At 44.0% G+C, this 19572-nt stretch overlaps 1 pseudogene; it reads left to right on the top strand.

Annotated features, from left to right (window-relative positions):
• Positions 1-18746, top strand: part of LOC150025844 (uncharacterized) — a 29477-nt pseudogene extending 10731 nt beyond the window's left edge.
• Positions 18747-19572: the final 826 nt, after the last annotated feature.

A 19572-nucleotide genomic window follows, 5' to 3' on the forward strand; every position in this document is an offset into this window, starting at 1 on the left:
CTTAAACGCTCGAAACGAAAACTGTATTAAATGACTTTAATTACCTGGTACCTGGCTAAATGGTGTTTCTATTCTGACCTGGCTGTTGTACACGTGGAGGGCCTCGCAGCTCCATGACCCCATCTGGGGACGTTTCTTCGTGTGAGTCCTCCTGCTTGGGAGTGCTACTGCGCAAGGGGTGACTTTTTGGGTGCCAACTCATGCCCCCAATTATCTAGTCACTCACTTTGAGAGCGTATCTGCCTTCCTCTCGTACCCTGCGCCTGGCTACCCTGGGTGTGACCCTCCTCTTTAGTCGTATCTGTCCCAAAGGCGTCTCTGGGGCGACAGGGGTACTTCACGAGTCAGGCTGCCCTACACTGGTGCTACCACTATGGCCTTGAAGCCACCTTTCTCTTCTCTTTATCACTACCCTGGACTTATCGGGACCTAAAGCCTTCCCACGGCGTCGCTCCCTCCATGGTCTTTCCTACCCACGGGTATCGGGGAACCACACTGTGATCGCCTTGTCTTAATGATATTTAATCTTGGCGATGCCCTGGTTGGGCGACGCCTTCACCTAGGCGACGCCCTGCCTTGGCGACGCTTCCTCGTGGCGACGCTGGCACTTGGCGTTTCTTCACCTAGGCGACGCCTTATGTTGACTTTGAGTCCAGATGTTGACTTTGAGTCCAGATGTTGACTTTGACCTTGACTTTGTCAACGCCCGGATACGGGACGGTACAGAATGCAACAAATCTCAAGTTTTATTTTAGTTAAAAACTCTGCATTGTATACAGTTTAAGGGGACACTCTTTTCCCTCTCGGGGATTTTTTAATGAGGTCACCCAATAAAGTTGCATTTCGAGCATACGTACTCTCAAGTTTTCTTTACAATGTAGGAAGGAGCGCTCTTGCTTTGGTGTTTGGACGCCTCAGGCGGGTTGGTAGCTTCCTTTAAGGCACCTCCCCAAGCGCGGGCACCAAGCGAGGATAACACGGTTCAATAAGAAATGAACCCGTGGCCTTGATGTTTAGACACCTCGAAAGGAAGTGGCGGGGTGCGCCTCCTTCGAGCATGGGCATCAAGTGCGGAAGGTAAGTTGAAATCAGTGATGAACCGGACGCCTTGGTGTGTGTACACCCGAACCGGGAGTGGCGGTATCCTTCGGGACACCTCCTCCTTGGGCGGGAGTACCAAGTGCCCCGGTTGTCTTGGTGTTTAGACACCTCGAGAGAGAGCGGCGGAGGGTGCCTCCTCCAAGCGTGGGCACCAAGTGTTTTGATCGTCTTGATGTTTAGGCACCCCGAAGGAGGGTGGAGGCGCCCTTTGGGCCGCCCCCTCCCCGGGCGTGTGCACAAAGCACACCGGTCGACTTGGTGTTTAGACACCTCGAGGAGGGCAGCAGCTCCCTATGGGACGCCTCCTCCCCGGGCGTGGGCACCAAGCCTATCGATTGACCTAGTGTTTAGACACCTCGAGAGGGAGCGGCGGGGGCGCCTCCTCGAGCGTGGGCACCAAGCATGAACAATAGGCTTCGGCCAAGTTAAGTCCTCTTTCGCCTTTGAGCGATGACGAGGCCAGTAACGCTCTTCGAGAGGGGGACGCCTTGAGACCACGAAGCACATGTAAAGGAGTCCCTATACCCAAGTAAAATAGAAAGGTAAGGACAATTGAAGGTCTGCGCACGCCTATCTCATTAAAGATTTGTTTAACAGTAAAGTTAAAGGATGAAAGGGCGTGCTACCTATAGTTCGAGAATGCAAGTTACCCATAGTAACGAATGAAGTTAGTATCAAAAGAGTTGTTAATAAGGGAGGTAAGCAAAAACGCAAGAAGGAATAAGCGAAGTAGGTTAAATTTAATGTGCAAGATACATTCACAGTATAAAGAGTTTTTCATATTACATTTTTGAAGCATACAAGTTAAACACCAATATGAGGAAGGCTCCTTGGCACGATTTGTCCTTCAACGACGTGGTTCGCAGTAGCAAAGGGCGAAGTGTCCATCTCAGGGTGTTTGCAAATAACCTGAGACAGAGCATCTTCAAACCCAGCGGCATAGGCGTCCGTAGCGTCGTCGATGAGTTTTGTCTTAACCTTTTTGAAGCCCTCCTCTTGGGCAACCATCTCCTTTTCGGCTTGGACAAGGGCTTAGCCTGTTTGGCCATTTGTTCCTTCACCAGAGTAGTTCATCAGCAAGGGCCTGCTGCTCCTTGGCCCTCACCTCAGCCTAGTGGGAAGAAGAGTTGGCGCGAGCAAGGAGCCCACCAAGGTTGAGGGCCATGCTCTTTGGCACCGCCTCATCAGCGAAGTTCCAGGGTCTCTTGCTGATAGCCCTCAAGATGTGCTGGATGATACGGGGAAGCTCAGGAGCAGGTGCAGGAGTGGGCTTAGGAACAGTCTCAGCTCCCTCCTCGAGAGCAAGATATTGTGGAGGTGAGGAGGCGCTGGGAGGATTGTCCCTAAGAGAGGCAGGGCGCCTGTCAGATGAGGAATGAGAGGTGGCTACTGCGGTGGTTCTCCTTCTCTTGAAAACAGGGCCATCTACAGAGTCCTCATCCTCATTAGAAGGGATGAGCACCACCCCCTTGTTTTTCTCTAGGGGATTGGTGGAGGAGAAACCCTGAGCGTGGCCAAAGGGATAGCCACAATTGGGGCTGGAGAAGTGGGGGTTGGTGTTGTATGTCGTGAGGTGGGGGCAGGTACAATGTGTGGAGAAGCAGGGTTGATGGCTGTTTGTGGTGAAGTAGGTGTTAGGGTGGCTTGGGCAGATGGGGCGAGAGGAGCTATAGGAGAGGCAGGCGGGGCTAAGTGTGCAGAGGTACCCGCCTTGCCAGAGGTAGCATTGTCACAAATAGACTAGACTTCAGCCAGTCTTGCCCGTTTCTCAACATTCAACACCATGCATGCACCAAAGAGAGAGCATTTACCAGGGAAATTAAAGAATTAGCACAAGTATGAGTTGACAAGTAAGCAGAAGAGGTATAAACAAAGCAATGCTTGAAGAAGGTGGGGAAGGGATTCCCATACCGATATATCCAGCGAGCCCAGTTGGGCTATACTCATTCTTGATGAGTTCAGCAGTGTTGAAAATTATCCCCAAGCTGGCCAAGACTTGGCACACCTCGTGATCAGCTGAAGATAGCTCATCCAAGGTCTTGGCCTTCTTGAGTTAGAGTTCCCCTACCTAGTATAATGGAAAGCCATCCAGAGCTGTGCGGTCTGCCTCAAAACAGCATATCCTGAAAAAGTTTCCTTTAAATCCTTTATAGGATTGTTGGAACAGGGAGACGATGACTCTCCTAGTTATCCCACTAAAGCTAACCCAGAGGTTCTTCCCTGGGTTCTTGGCCTCGAAGAAATGTAGAAAGACATCTACTGAGGGGGCGTGTCCGAAGTAGTTGCAGAGTATGGTGAAAGCCCTGATGAAAGCCCAGTTGTTGGGATGCAGCTGAGTTAGGGCCACGTTAATTTCAGTAAGAAGCTCCCTCTCGAAACTGGTGAAGGGGAGACGTTGCCTAATGCGCTTGAACAGTGTTTGGTAAAAAAAGAAGAACGACTCCCCGTCATTGGAGCAGTTATCGACACAAATAGGTTCCCCCCCTGTGCAAGGGCGAACGGAGATGTAGGCATCATGTTCTCTGTCGAATGCTCTGCCTTTAAAGTCGGGTTCACTGTCCAAGTGAGCCCTCCAATCAGCAAAGGAGGTCAAGGTGGAGGTTTCAACGAGAAGTTCGTCAGAGGCCCAGGGGTACAGGGGTTTGTAACTGACGCTAGGAGGTGGAGGGTTGGCTGTGGTTTTCGTTCTCGCCATGGTCAGGAAAGTTGGGAAAGAAAAACAAAGGTTCAGCAAATGGGGGTATGGAGTGAAGCTAAGGAAAACTCAAAAAAACCCTACCCACGCGAAAAACTCAAAAAACAGGGAAACGAGGAAATGCTGAGAAAAAACGTAAATGTGAGAATCTAAACAGTCCCAGACAGTTTATCAGTACATAAGAGCAAGAGTAAAGAACCATCAATTCATAAAAATCATACCTTTTATGGTTGATCAGCAAAAGTTTTGGTTTTTGCAAGAAGGAATTAGAGAAATCTCGAAGAAGAAGATGAAGAGTGTAAGAACAAGCGCAAGTGATGGAACAGTGCCTGGAGCGCGCGATTTTGAAAGACTTAATGTAAACTTGAGAAGCGCAAGCAACGTTAAGTCCTACCCTCACGATTGGGCCACGTGTCTGTTGATTACAGTGTGAACAGGAAGGTGTCACTTGAGCGCACTGTGCCTGTCTTGTCACTGGATGCCACGTAGGACGGTAGGACGAGGCCATAGTCTCTTCGTTGAACAAGTTGTCAGCTCGAAACTGGGGGGCTTGTGTACCGGACGGTCCTCGGGCGTTGACCAAAGTCAACATGGTGGGACATGCAGGACAGGAAGGAGTTTCTTAAAGGTCCATGGCCTCTGGCGTTGACCGGCCTCGGGCGTCGCCCAGGCTCAGCATTATAAAGGCGTCAGGAATTTTGGCAGGCCAGGGAGATGTCTCCTCCTAATACCCACGGGTAGGGATAACCGTGGAGGAGGCAGCACAACAGGGGCATGGAGGCCTCAGGCCTCGACACCCCAGACAGTAATAATGGATAAAGAAAGGTGGTTTTCAAGCAACACCCCTAGTACCAGAGGGGAGAGACCCAACTCACGAGGGATTCGTGCATGAGGTGTAGGGACGCGGTAGTACACACCACCGCTGGGAAGCCACTGGGACAGAGACGACCCATGCGAGGGTCACATCCTAGAAGGTGATCTGCATGCATGGCACGTGAGGAAGGCAGTGAACTCCCAGGCCGGATGACTCAGAGAATGGGCACATGAGGGCACCCATGCAGTCACCCCCACGCAAGTTTCACTTTGACAAGGCAACCTTACACATTGAGAAGGCCCTAAGACTGGGAACAGTGTTGCTAAGGAGCGCCCACAGAATGCGCAAGTCTCAGGCTGACACGTGGACAGAAACACCATGAAGGTATACAAGGTTTTACGATAAACAGAATAAGGTACATTTTTACACATTTACACACAAGTTAACTCATTTGGGAGGAGTTAGCATTTTTTGTTATGATTCAATTACACATTTCTCCGAACATTGACCTTACGGTGTTCTGCGACGAGAAGTGTTTGGTGTTTCCTGTCCAATAGCTGACTTGATCGTCGGAGTGCAAACGGCCGTGAGGGCGCCATTTGTCTCTCTATTTCAGGTGTTCACGGCGGAGGAAGGAGAACGTTGGAACAGAAGCGAAGGGGCTCTTGAAGCGCAGTTCGTAGAGACACACGAAGGTGGTCAAAGTCAACCAGCCGGAACAACATCCCTTTTTACGGTTTCTTACTACCCTTTATATAGCTAGGGTTTCTAGAGGAATCCCCTTGCGCCGCTATTACCCAATCTTAGTGTAATTTAGCATGCAAGGCTCCTGTTCACTAAAGTGTAACGGCTAATAGAATGGCCACTTGGATGCCTACTCATGCACTTAATCTCTGGGACCATCTGTTCTGAGGGTCTCCTAAGCATTCACGTGCCATGCATGCAGCCTCCCTTGGAAACCCTAACCCTAATGGGCCTTAGCGCCTCCAAGGATTATTCACTCGTGCCGCGCCTGAATGCGCTACACGCACCGCAAGAATGGATCCCTTGTTACTTTGTCTTCCCACATATCTGATGTCTTAACTGTTAACTAAGGATAATTCTTGGGCCCACCTTACGTGGCCCAGTACAACTGTCCAGACTGTCGACATCCGATCTCTCCCTCTATAGTGCCAACGTCCGAAGAATGACCCATACCCTGATAGGTGCGTCAACGGTCCACCTAACGTGGGCCCCTTCCAGCTACTCAACATCTACTAGCTGCCCATCAACAATGGTTTCGGTCAAACCCGTTTGAGAAAGGTCCACCCCAGGATGCACACAGGCAACCTGGGCCATGGCATCCCCAAACCCCGCTGCGTAGCCATCAGCAGCGTCACAAGTGAGCTCATCTTTGGTCTGCAGGAAGAGTTCATCCTTGCGGACCAACTTCTCTTTCAGCCTGGCCAACTCCTCCTATACCCTGACTGACTTTTCCTTCAGTAGAGTCACCTCTTCATCCCTGGTGCCAAGCTTCTCCGTCAAACCAACCACTTCGGCATGAAGATCGGTGTTCCTGGCATAAATCCTCAAGGTTTCTTGGGACTTCTCGAACAAGAGTTCTTTGGTCTCTTGATCAGATTTGCGAAGCTCCGCCATCTCCAAGATCATACCAGTCTCACGATGTTTCAGCTCCTTGATTTGAAGGACTTCCTGGCTAGCCGCTTCCCTTAAGCTCTACATTTTGGAAAGGACAAGGCTGGACCCAACTAGGGTCTCCCCAAGGTGCCTCGACACGTGCTCTAGCAGGGGGTCATCCTCCAAGTTCTCCAGCCTCTCCTGAGTTCGGAAGGATTGTAGCGCTCGCTGGAGGAAGACTGGTAGGTCAGCGAAGGAGTCACCATGGTCACCCCTCGAGGCACTCTCCCCCCTACCTTCTTGCACCATGATGTCATGGGGAGAAGAGGCATTGGGAGGGCACTCCCTGTAAGAAGGGGCTTGACCATCTGAGCCCGATGGCACAGGAATCGCAACATCGGCCTTGCATTTCCTTCTGAAGACGAGGCCTGAGCAAGTATTCTCATCCTCAGAAGTAGCACCTCAACTGCTTCATCCACCTCTTTAAGCCTCTTGTCTTTAGCAAAGGGGCCACGGGTAGAGGGACCAGTAGCAGCAGGGATTGGGGTAGAGGTAGGGATGACAAAGCGAGGCGGGCCGTGCGAGCCGGCCCGCGGTCCGCTGGTAAAAAATGCGGGGCGGGCTGACCTTTTCAACCCGCTAACCCGCATTAGCCCGCCCCGCATTAGCCCGTAGCCCGCACGAGCCAACACCGAGGTGGGGCGAGCTGGCTTGCTAACCCGCAAGAAAAAAAAATTGGCACTTAGCAGCAGCAGGGCAACGTAATTAGGTTTTCACAAAATTTCAAAGAAAGAAACACAACATAATCGCGTCAATAATGTTTATGTTTAATTTTTTTGAATTAATGTTTATGTTTATGTTTATGTTTATGTTTAATGTTTTGGAATTAGGTATTTTTAATGTTTTGGAAGTGGAAGAATAGTGATATTTGATATTTATCTTAATATTTAATGTTTTGATGTTTGACTATGTTTGAAAAGGAAGAAAAAAAATTTAGGTTTGATAGTAACAAATATATAGGTTTAATTTAACAATTTTTGAAGAACAAAATGTAAAAAGAAAATATTTAATTTTTAAAAAAAATAAACTCGAGCCAGTTTTTATACGGGGCGGGTCGAGAATTCTAGCCCGCAATAACTTTGCGGGGCGGGCCAAGCGCGGGGCGGGCTGGCCCGCTTTGCCACCCCTAGGTAGAGGGACCTAAGGCACTTTTCTTTTGCGTCGCCACGGTGGCCAAGTGTCTCCTCTTCTCCGTGTTAAGCACCATGCCTACATAAGAAGATAAAAACGCATAAGAGCCCAAACAAGCAACACACAATCAAGAAAAACACTAGCAAAGGTAAGGAGAAAGGGGGGTACCAACGTAGCCCTTAAGAGTTGCAGCGTTGTATTCGAGTTTGAGTAGCTCAATAGAGCTAAACACTACTCGAAGGTTGGAGAAGAAGTTGCACACCTCTCGTTCTCGCAAGGGTAAGTCCTTGAGGAATCTGGGTTTCTTGAGCCTAGGTTCCTCTACCCAATAAAGAGGAAACCCGTCCAAGAAGGTAGGATCGTGTTTGCTGCAACGAATCTTGAAGAACTTCCATTTGAAGCCCTTGTACGATTGTTGGAAGAGGGTCAGCAATACTCTTCCAGCGACCCCATTGAAGCTCACTCACGGCTTCTTACCTGGGCTTTTGGCTTCAAAGAAGTACAGGAACACGTCCACAGACGGCGGATGGCCAAAGTGGGTGCATAAAATGGAAAAGGTCCTAACAAACGCCCAGCTGGTGGGGTGCAGTTGAGCGGGGGCGACATTGACCTCGGTAAGAAGGGCTCGCTCAAAATTGGTAAAGGGCAAGCGAAGGGAGAGTCTTTTGAAGACGGTTGAATAGATAAAGCAAAAGGGTCCCTCCGAGTCCGAGGACTCATCACAGTAGACGGGTTCACCTACCCTACAAGGCACAACCTTCACGAATTTGTCATGCTCCTACCTAAAGACACGAGACTTATGCCAAGTCTCGCTCTTCCTATATGTCATTATACTCTCATGGGTGGTAAAGCTAGAGGATTCCTCTAAAAGGTTACCAGGTGCCCAATGATATAAGGATTTGTAGTCAGGGAGGGGAAAAGGTGGGTTTGTTTGATCCATCTTATGGAGAAGAGCTAGAACAAAGAAGAAGAAGAAAAAAAAACGCAAAGTTCAGAGGAAGAAATGTGTGAACATCAGAGGAAAAAACAAATAAGCAGAAACCCAAAGAACAACGATCGTAAAATGCGAAAAAATAAACAGTCCCAGAACAGTCAAAGTATATGAAGAGCATTGGAATGATAAAACAAAGACGATGATGGAATAAAAAAACATACCTTGGAGTGATTATGCTTCAGGGATTTGAAGTGATTGGGGAAGAAGACAAAGTGTTTGAGAGGTAGAAATGTTTGAAAGATGCTTAAGAGAAGTAATGAAACAGTGAAAGGAGCGTGAGAGTCGAAGGGTTTAACATATAAGGGGAAGCGCAAGTGGCAACGAGTCTCAACCGCTAATCTAGCCACGTGTACGCTGATAAAAAAGTGTGGTGAAACGTCACTTCAGTGCACTATGCACGTCCTGTCACTCATTCTCCACGTAGGTCGCCATAGGCGGTCACTTAGCTTCTTCGCTGAAACAAGTTCCAGCTCGAGCCTGGGGGACTTGTGTACTGGCCAGATCTCAGACATCGACATTAGACATCAGCATCAGACATTGACATCAGACATCAGACATCGGTGGTCTGGTCGCGATAATGGGCGACGTAAGCGAGGCCCCAGAAATAGAATAAGCTGACACCTAGATATGAGAAAGACCTAAATCACGGGAGGGTTCATGCATGTGATATGTATAGTACATGCAGGTCTAGCACAAGTAAGTATTCCTTGGAAGCGCCTAAGCCCACAAGTGTTAGGGCTTCCAAGGAAAGTTGCATGGATGGTACGTGAAAAATAAGGGCACCCACATAACAGATGAGCACACAGTGCTGGTACATGAGTTGGTACCCTGGCGGTCATACTGTTAGACTTTGCACTCCAGAAGAGGAAGGTTTCGCGTCGTTGTTGTGTTAAAGATTGCATGACAACGCGACAGGATGTCTTTCTATTAACCCTAATTTCACTAGAAGACAGGTTCTAGTGGGACAGGGAAGTTAACCTAAAAAAAGCCTAAAAAAGGGAGTTTAGGTCCCTGGTAAAGGTACGCCGTTTCTAAGACTGAACTGTTTTACTTACTCATTGTTTCTGATGGAAGAGGGCCAAGCACCACTTCAAAGGAAGGCCAAACACAAAGACATATTGGGCCAACTACAAGGGCAATGGCTAAAAGGCTTGATGAAGATTGGGACACTGCCACTGATGGCAGAGAAACTTACCTTTACATGTTCCAAGAGGTCCAAAATCAAGCGTAGCATAGTCTTTAAATTCTTGTCAAAGTAGTATAGGAATTTTCTTTTGTAAAATGTAATTAGGATGAATTTTGGTTCTTAAAAACCAACCTAAGTTAGATTAAGGTTACTAGAACCTTCTATCTAACTTAGGTCGGTCACCTAGTGTGCACTTGAAACATCATTTTGGTCACGCTTGCCATGTGACTCTTTAGGCGTCACATTTGCATTTCATTTGGCTAGCATTCCATTGTCATTGACTCTTCATTTCCGGTCCTCCAAACCTATATAAGGAGAAGCCTTCTGTTGAACCAAGTGGTGTTCAATGTTTTGAAGAATCCAAATCCTTTGCATGATGATGAAGCCTCTGCTTTGCTTGATGCTGCTGTGCTGGTTTAAGCTTTGTTCTGGGGTAGTTCAATGTTGTAATCAACCCTTAGATTAAATCTCAAAGCAATTAGCATCTCAATTTTATCAAAGCAAAATGTTTTTCAAACTAAGTTGAAACAACCGATTGTTTGGTCGAAACAACCGATTGTTTACACTTAGGTGTTTTGAGAAAGTTTGAAAACTGTTTTTGAATGGTGTATTTTGTTAAGTAACAAAACAACCGATTGATTCGAGGAAACAATCGATTGTTTGTTTTAAAACCATAACAGAAAAACTGTTTTCTTTGACTGAGCTTTAAATGCTTTAACTGAATACGCTGCAGTCATTAAATGCTTTGACCAATCAACTTTAAATGCAATTAAGAGTTTGTTAAGATTTGATAACAAACCATATTCTTAGATATATTCTGAAAAACTGTTTTAATGTTTTTGTACCGTCCCGTATTCGGGCGTGGACAAAGTCAAGGTCAAAGTCAACGTCGGGGTCAAAGTCAACATAAGGCGCCGCCTAGGTGAGGAGACGCCAAGTGCAAGCATCGCCGAGGCAGGGCGTCGCCGAAAGGAAGCGTCGCCAAGGTAAGGCGTCGCCTAGGTGAAGGCATCGCCAAGTCAAGGCATCGCCCAGCTAGGGCGTCGCCAAGGCCAAGTGTCACAAAAGCAAGGCAATCACAGTGTCACTCTCCGATACCCATGGGTAGGAAAGACCATGGAGGGAGCGACACCGTGGGAAGGCCTCAAATCCCTCAAATCCGGGGTAGTAATGAAGAGAAGAGAAAGGTGGCTTCAAGGCCATAGTGATAGCGCCACTGTAGAGCAACCTGACTCGTGAAGTGCCCCTGCCGCCCCAGAGACGCCCTTGGGACAGATACGACTCAGGAGGAGGGTCACGCCCAGGGTAGCCAGGTGCAGGGTACGAGAGGAAGGTAGATACGCTCTCAAAGTGAGTGACTAGATGTTTGGGGGCATGAGTTGGCACCCAAAGAGTCACCCCTAGCGCATATGCACTCCCAGGTAGGAGAACTCACACGAGGAGATACCCTCGGATGGGATCACGACGCTGTGAGGGCCTCCACGTGTACAGCAGCCAAGTCAGATTAGAAACACCATTTTGTCAGATACAAGGTAATTAAAGTTAATTAATAAAGTTTCCGTTTCGAGCATTTAAGGTACTATAAATGCTCCCAAGCGGTTTAAACGTCTTAAATGCGCTACGTTTTATAATTAAATGCGCTTTAAGGCGCTTTGAATGCTGGAGTAGCTTAAATAGCACTTTGAATGTTGGAAACGGGGTTCGAACTTTTGGCAGACTTTCCCAGAATACACTCTAGTTGCTTGCTCGAGGATTACGGACAAGGGACTAGAGAGAGAGGAGGTTGTTTGCCAGAGGGAGAAAATAGACACTAGAGACAATTTCCTTTGACCACCTTCAGAGTGTCATTCACGATGCTCCGATACGGAGGTGCATAGTTTTGGTGTTTCTTGCTATTTTTACATTTTTAATTTGATTTAGATGCTATTCTAAGCATTTCAATCTGTAGAAATTGTTCAAATTGTTCTTGAGCACCTTGTTTGAATTTTTTTTGTTCGATGCAATATGATGTTCTTGAGTCATTTTATTTTCTAAATCTATATGTTTTGTCTAGTCATGTAATTCCAAGAATGTCAACAAATCTTAGTAGTACTTTTCTTGATTCATTTGTTTCTTGTTTTGAATTGAGTGTTTAATTTGAATTCTGACTTGATTTGTTCCTTTGGTGTATTTTTCCATTTAGTTTGAGTTCATATATGTATGATAGATCCATACAAATTCCTATAACATTCACTCCATTGTGTTTTTGAAGTTTCTCTTTCTGTTTTTTTTTTCAGAATTAGGATTCCTCTGTTTTTACAAATTTTGTACTGGCTATTTTGTGTTATGAAAATTAAATGCGTTGAAGAAAAATTCTGAGATTCTGGATTTCAGTGGTTTGATGTGTACGCAAAAGAAGAAAAAAAGAATTAGTTAAAAAGGAAAAATAGAAAAAAAAAGATAAATCACACAAAAAAAATGTGCATTCTGGCGCTAAAAATTTACGGTAATTGGACAGTGAATTTGAAAACTTTATCACAATTAATTGGTGCATGTTTTTGGTATGATTCCAAAACCAAAAGTTTGCCAAGATTCTGAATCGTTTGTGTTTAAATTTTCAAAAGCAAATTCAAAATAGCCAGCTCAACATAAATATTTTAAGTCACACTTTCTGAACCTCATTTTTTCCAGTAGTGCTGTTTTGGTTTTTCAAATCAATTCTAGGGCCTTTCTTTAGGTTCCTTTTGTGTGTTGATCCTGCCTGTTGACCGAAACGCTGGAGCTTTGCCTCGTCAAACTTGGATCGACTTCTGCGCCGTGTTAGCCTCCGTCCTTCGCCGCGATCCACCTCAAGAACCTGCAAAAGACAGAACGGCGTCGCTGCGGCCGATCACGCTCCGACGCCCAAGTCAGCGACTGAACCACCAATTACTTAAGAGTAAACTCAAGAACTCTTAGGAACCGTGACAAGTTCTCTCTCAGCGTACTCTTGTTCTCGCAATTGTAAAGAAGTAATCTAAACGCGTGTGTACCTCAGAAGTTCGTTGGAAACTCTTATATACCTGGGCACTTTCTCTCTCCTGGCAGTTACACATCTGGACACGTGGCTCGCATCCAGCTGTACACGTGCCATCATCTGGAGCATCCTTGACTTGGGCGCCACTTCTTACTCTTCAGAGTTTTGGCTAAGTTACTTATGCATGACACAACCCAGTGCATAGTTGCCTTGGAGCGTGATCTCTTCTGGGTGGCGAGTTCGGGTGCCTTCGTACATACCTTCCCTGTGGTCTCGCCGGCCGCCTTCATGATCTGCCCTACCTGCTTCACCGTGTATGTTCAGGTGTGCTATCTCCCGAGCTCATCCTCTGGCCAACTGGGAAATGACCATCTGCCTTCATCTTCGGCGATGTCCTTCTTTCGGCGATCTCTAATCACTTGGTCGCCTGGGTTCACATCTGGCGACTTCATCTTCAACCCGGTGACCGCCGGTTCAGGTATGCTGGAGATCGGAGCACGCCAACTTAATAACTGGCGACTACACGAGCCCCCCAACTTCCTTCCCTTCTGCCAGCCAGGTGTCCCATCAACACGCCTATACAATAGCTTGATGCCACGTCATCACTTCCGACCATCAGGGCGGTACATGTGCCAACCTTTGTTGAGTGCCTATTTTTTTGCTTTGCTTGTCCAATATCATTCTGAACTCTTTCTAGTTGTGTCATATCATTAAATCCAATTGTTGTGGTGCTGTTTTTAAAATTTAATTGTTTCTTGCTTTCTTTTCTTGACCTCTATATTGTTGGTGGATAAATTTTAATTGGTGCTTGTTAAGTGGAAATTGACTTGAGGAGAGTCTAACTCTACTTAGTAGGTACTGTTTTGGAGAATGTAATTGCTTAAATCATAGGAGGTTCAAGGCAAGGAGCAGCAGCAAATACAAATACCAAAAACAAACCATACACTTTGAAGGGCACAACAAAGAAGAGCAAAAACAAGCCAAAAGAGTGCATAGATTAGCAAGCTGAAATTAAATTTGTGCAATTCAATTTCTTTTCATTTCTTGAGTTGTAATTACATTTCACTTTTGTTAATTAGTGGATTAATTACGATTAGACAGTGAGTGTGTCTTCAAAGGTTCAAAGTGTTTAAGAAGCCTCACCTAGGGAGCGACTAGTTTAAACTTTATAGATTAGCAATTGTTAATTGTGTTAGCTAGATTGTTTTACGTTAATCTTTGCTTAGCTTTGCTTAAAATTGCTTACATTTATCTTTTGTTTAAAGCTTTGATAAATTGCTTTATTTGTTAAATAGCTTTGCATTGTTTTTCCTTGCATAAAATTTGATTTTTCATTCCTCATTGTGTTCTAAGTAATTTACTTAGAAAAAGAATTGTGTGAAGTTTTTTAGGGATAGTTTTTGGCGAAGGCAAGACTTGGTACTTAAGAAGTCCTTAGTGACTCACCTCTCTTACCTTGAAAGCTACCTTCACTAACTTTCCTCTTCTTTCTTGAAGTAAAATACTTTTAAACACAAAGTTTTAGTCATGTCTTCTCACTCCTCTAAATCTAATGAAAGTGAAATGAAGTCCATTAAATCTCTTTTAAAACAACTTGTCAAGGACTTTCAATTACTTTCATATAGAAAATTGGAGAATGAGGCCAAAATTAATGAATTGACTAAAGCAAAGGATGAGAATTCTCAAAAATAAAATAAAAATAGATTATCATGCATCTAGCTCTAAAGATCATGATTCACTTGGGAAGGGAAGCCTTAGAATAAATGAGTATTATCAACCACCCCCTAGGAGGAATAGAAGAAGAGAACAAGAAAGCCCAAGAGAGGTTAGGGTAGACCTACCCCATTTCCATGGAAAAGAAGATGTACAAGTATACTTAGATTGGGAAATGAAGGTAGAATAACTTTTTGCTTGCCATAGAATGAGTGAAGAAAGAAAAGTGCCCCTAGCCACTCTTAGTTTTCAAGGAAATGCTATGTATTGGTGGACATCTTTAGAAAGAGATAGGCGTCTTCATAGGGAGCCTCCCATAGAGTATTGGAATGACCTTAGGGGAGCTCTAAGACGCCGCCATATACCTTCCTACTACAATAGGAAGTTTTTGGACAAGCTCCAAAGACTCCAACAAAGAAATATGAGTGTAGAGCAGTATAGGCAAAAGATGGAGCTATACATGATGAGAGCCTCCATTTGGGAGGATGAAACCACCACCATAGCTAGATTCCTAAGTGGGCTCAATCTTGAGATAAGAGATAGGGTTGAACTTCTACCTTAACAAGACTTGAATGATTTGGTTCAACTTTGTATTAAAGTTGAACAACAAAATTTAAGAAAAGCTTCAAGTCAAAGAGTAGGTTCATATCCTAACTCCTATTCCAAGAGAGATTTTAAAAGGGAGGGTAGCGCATCCAAAGAGAAACCAAAAGAAACTACCAAACCCTTAGTAAAGGATACCTTCACTCCACCCATTCGTGCTAGGGACACCAAATGTTTTAAATGCTTTGGAAGAGGACATGTGCAAGCACAATGTCCAAACCAAAGATCTTTGTTCTTAAAAGGAATAGATGAATACACTAGTGTTGAGGATGAACATAGTGAAAAAGAAGAAGAAGGGGGAGATGATGAAAGAGTAAATCCTTTAGAGAGGGAATTATTGATGATTAGAAGAACCCTCAATAACCAACCTAGTGCAACCATAGAAACACAAAGAGAGAACATCTTTCACACAAGATGCAAAGTTTTAGAAAACATATGTTCTCTCATTGTGGATAGTGGTTCATGTTGCAATTGTTGTAGCACTAGGATGGTTGAAAAGTTAAGTCTACAAGTAGTTTCTCATCCTAAACCTTACAAATTACAATGGATCAATGAGAATGGGGAACTAAGTGTAGATAAACAAGTGGAAGTCAAGTTTTCTATAGGTAACTACAAAGACAAAGTTTTATGTGATGTAGTACCTATGGAAGCTTGCCACATCTTATAAGGTAGACCATGGCAATTTGAGAAGAAAACCTTGCACAATGGTCTAACTAACGAGATTTCCTTCACCCATAAGCAAAAAAAGTTTGTACTTAATCCTTTACCACATTCTCAAGTGGTAAGCAATCAAATACAAATGAAACATAAGAGGGATGAGGAGAAAAAAAAACAAAAATAGAAAAAGAGAAAATCCTTAGGGATAAGAAGGCGTGGGAGAAGAGTGTTCCCTCACACAAGGTTATTCAACAAGACAAACCTTTTGAAAACACCTTTGAAAATATGCTTCTTGTTGAACAACCTAGCCTTATCTTTTGTAAAGGAACACTTACATGCACTGCCACAAACCTTGAAACTATGATTCTACCTCCTCAAGTTAAAAACCTTTTAAGTGAATTTCATGATATATTCTCTAAAGAGGGACCCATAGGACTTCCTCCTTTTAGAGGTATAGAACATCAAATTGACTTGATTCCGGGGGAAAGCCTACCAAATAGGCCAGCATATAGAACTAACCCCGAGGAAACAAAGGAGATAGAGTCTCTAGTTCAAGATTTGTTGGAGAAGGGTTGGGTTCAAAAGAGCTTAAGCCTTTGTGTTGTACCTGTCTTGTTGGTGCCCAAAAAGAATGGAAAATGGAGAATGTGTTGTGATTGTAGAGCAATCAACAACATCACCATCAAGTATAGGCATCCAATCCCAAGGCTTGATGACATGCTTGATGAACTACATGGGTCAATCATATTTTCTAAAATTGATCTTAAAAGTGGGTATCACCAAATTCGAATCAAGGAGGGTGATGAGTGGAAAACCGCTTTTAAAACCAAGTTTGGATTATATGAATGGTTGGTGATGCCTTTTGGTCTCACTAACGCACCTAGTACATTCATGAGGCTAATGCCTTGAGAGATTGTATAGGTAAATATGTAGTAGTATATTTTGATGATATCTTAGTGTATAGTAAAAACCTAGAAGATCACCTAAGCCACCTTAGGGATGTTTTTCTAGTACTTAGGAATAATAGTTTGTTTGCAAATAGAGATAAATATACTTTTTGTGTAGATAGCATAGTTTTTCTAGGCTTTATAGTAAACAAAAAGGGGGTACATGTTGACCCCGAAAAAATCAAAGCCATCCAAGAGTGGCCAACTCCACAAAATGTAAGTGATGTTAGAAGTTTTCATGGTTTAGCTAGCTTCTATAGACGCTTTGTGCCAAATTTTTCAAGCATAGCTTCACCTCTTAATGAGCTTGTAAAGAAAGATATTACATTTTGTTGGAATGAAAAGCATGAACAAGCCTTTCAAAGGCTAAAGGCTCAACTTACCAATGCACCCATTCTAGCTCTACCAAATTTTGCTAAAACTTTTGAGTTAGAATGTGATGCATCGGGGGTTGGCATAGGTGCGGTTTTGTTACAAGGTGGGCATCCAATTGCTTATTTTAGTGAAAAACTTCATGGAGCCACCCTTAACTACCCCACCTATGACAAAGAGCTCTATGCACTTGTGAGGGCCTTAAAGACTTGGGAACACTATCTTGTTTCAAAAGAATTTGTTATTCATAGTGACCATGAGTCTTTAAAATATTTGAAAGGCCAACACAAGCTCAATAAAAGTCATGCAAAGTGGATGGAATTTCTTGAACAATTTCCTTATGTCATCAAATACAATAAGGGAAGCACAAATATAGTGGTGGATGCTCTCGCAAGGAGACATGTGCTCTTTTCAAAACTTGGTGCTCAAATTCTCGGATTTGACAACATGAAAGAACTTTATCAAGAAGACCAAGACTTTGCATCTATCTTTGCTAAATGTTTATAGAGCACAAGAAGGTTACTATGTGACCGAGGGGTATCTTTTTAAAGAAGGAAAACTTTGTATTCCCCAAGGTACACATAGAAAAATTCTTGTAAAAGAATCACATGAAAGGGGTCTCATGGGTCATTTTGGAGTTGACAAAACTCTTGATCTTTTAAAAGGAAAATTTTATTGGCCACACATGAGAAAGGATGTCCAAAGACATTGTTCTAGATGTATTTCATGTTTAAAAGCAAAATCTATAACAATGCCTCATGGACTATACCCCTTTACCGATTGCAAATGCTCCTTGGGAAGATATTAGCATGGATTTCATCTTAGGACTTCCTAGGACTGCAAGAGGTCATGATTCCATCTTTGTGGTAGTGGATCGCTTTAGTAAAATATCACATTTTATTCCTTGCCACAAAGTGGATGATGCTCAAAACATTTCTAGACTCTTCTTTAGAGAAGTGGTGAGACTTCATGGTTTTCCAAGAAGTAGAGTATCCGATAGAGATCCAAAATTTATAAGCCATTTTTGAAAAACCCTTTGGGGAAAACTTGGCACAAGACTACAATTTTCAACATCTTGTCATCCTCAAACGGATGGCCAAACCGAAGTAGTCAATAGATCTCTTGGTACTATGCTTAGGGCAATCATGAAGGATAATCACAAATCTTGGGATGAGTACCTTCCCCATATTGAGTTTGTTTACAATAGAGTAGTTCACAAAACTACTAATGCTTCTCCTTTTGAAGTTGTATATGGATTTAACCCTCTTACTCCTTTGGATTTGTTACCCCTTCCTAATCCACAAGTATTTGTGCATAAGGAAGGAGCTATCAAAGCCAAATTTGTTAAGAAATTACATGAGAAGGTTAAAATACAAATACAACAACAAAATGAGAAGTATGCCAAATCAACAATAAGGGGAAGAGAGAAATAATTTTTGAGGAGGGAGACTTAGTTTGGCTCCATCTTAGAAAGGATAGATTTCCTACTAAGAGAAAGTCCAAACTTAGTCCCCGTGGTGATGGACCCTTTCAAGTCCTCAAGAAAGTCAATAATAATGCTTACAAATTGGATTTACCTATTGAATATGGAGTACATGATACCTTTAATGTGATTGATTTATCTCCTTTCGTAGGGACCAATGAAGAAGAAGACGATTTGGATTTGAGGACAAATCCTTTCCTAGGGGGAGGGGATGATGGAAGAGGGTCAAGCACTACTTCAAAGGAAGGCCAAACACAAAGACATATTGGGCCAACTACAAGGGCAATGGCTAAAAGGCTTGATGAAGATTGGGACACTGCCACTGATGGCAGAGAAACTTACCTTTACATGTTCCAAGAGGTCCAAAATCAAGCGTAGCATAGTCTTTAAATTCTTGTCAAAGTAGTATAGGAATTTTCTTTTGTAAAATGTAATTAGGATGAATTTTGGTTCTTAAAAACCAACCTAAGTTACCTAGTGTGCGCTTGAAAAATCACTTTGGCTCACGCTTGCCATGTGACTCTTTAGGCGTCACATTTGCATTTCATTTGGCTAGCATTCCATTGTCTTTGACTCTTCATTTCCGGTCCTCCAAACCTATATAAGGAGGAGCCTTCCTCATGTATTCTCAAGATTATTTTGAGTAATGAAATGCTGCCAAAATGTGCCATTCTTACTCCCTTGCCTAAAATCTCTTAGGATTTAGGTCTTAATCTTCCAAAACTGCACCTCAAAGAGAGTTGGCCGAACCTCTCTCACTCTCTCTCTTCCTGCACCTCTAAGGCTTACACAACTCTTAGGAGAGCCTTATTCCACCACAATCCATGGATGCTTCCGCTAATTCCACATCAAAAATGCAAAGATGAAGAGCTCAAGCTATCAGTTTCTTAGCCCAGTACTGACTTGATCGTCGGAGTGCAATCAACAGGTAGGGAGGGCCCCCTCTGTTTCAACGGAGTTGCTCTTCACCACCTCGACGAGAGCACAGTAACCACCAGAAATAGGAGGAGCTACCGTCTTCCTTTGAAGTCAACGACACGGCTAGGTAAACCGACAAGAACAGCCGCAAATTGACGAACGTTGACCAAAACATTACGTCAACCGAGCTCGCTTGGTCGATGAGAACCTGGTGTACCTTTCTTCCCACCATAACAATGGATATCACGACTGGTCATTGTCATGAGGGACCACTCATATCAAATCA

The sequence above is a fragment of the Phaseolus vulgaris genome, chromosome 7, assembly GCF_051622355.1.
Source record: "Phaseolus vulgaris cultivar YP4 chromosome 7, ASM5162235v1, whole genome shotgun sequence".
Lineage (NCBI taxonomy): Eukaryota > Viridiplantae > Streptophyta > Magnoliopsida > Fabales > Fabaceae > Phaseolus > Phaseolus vulgaris.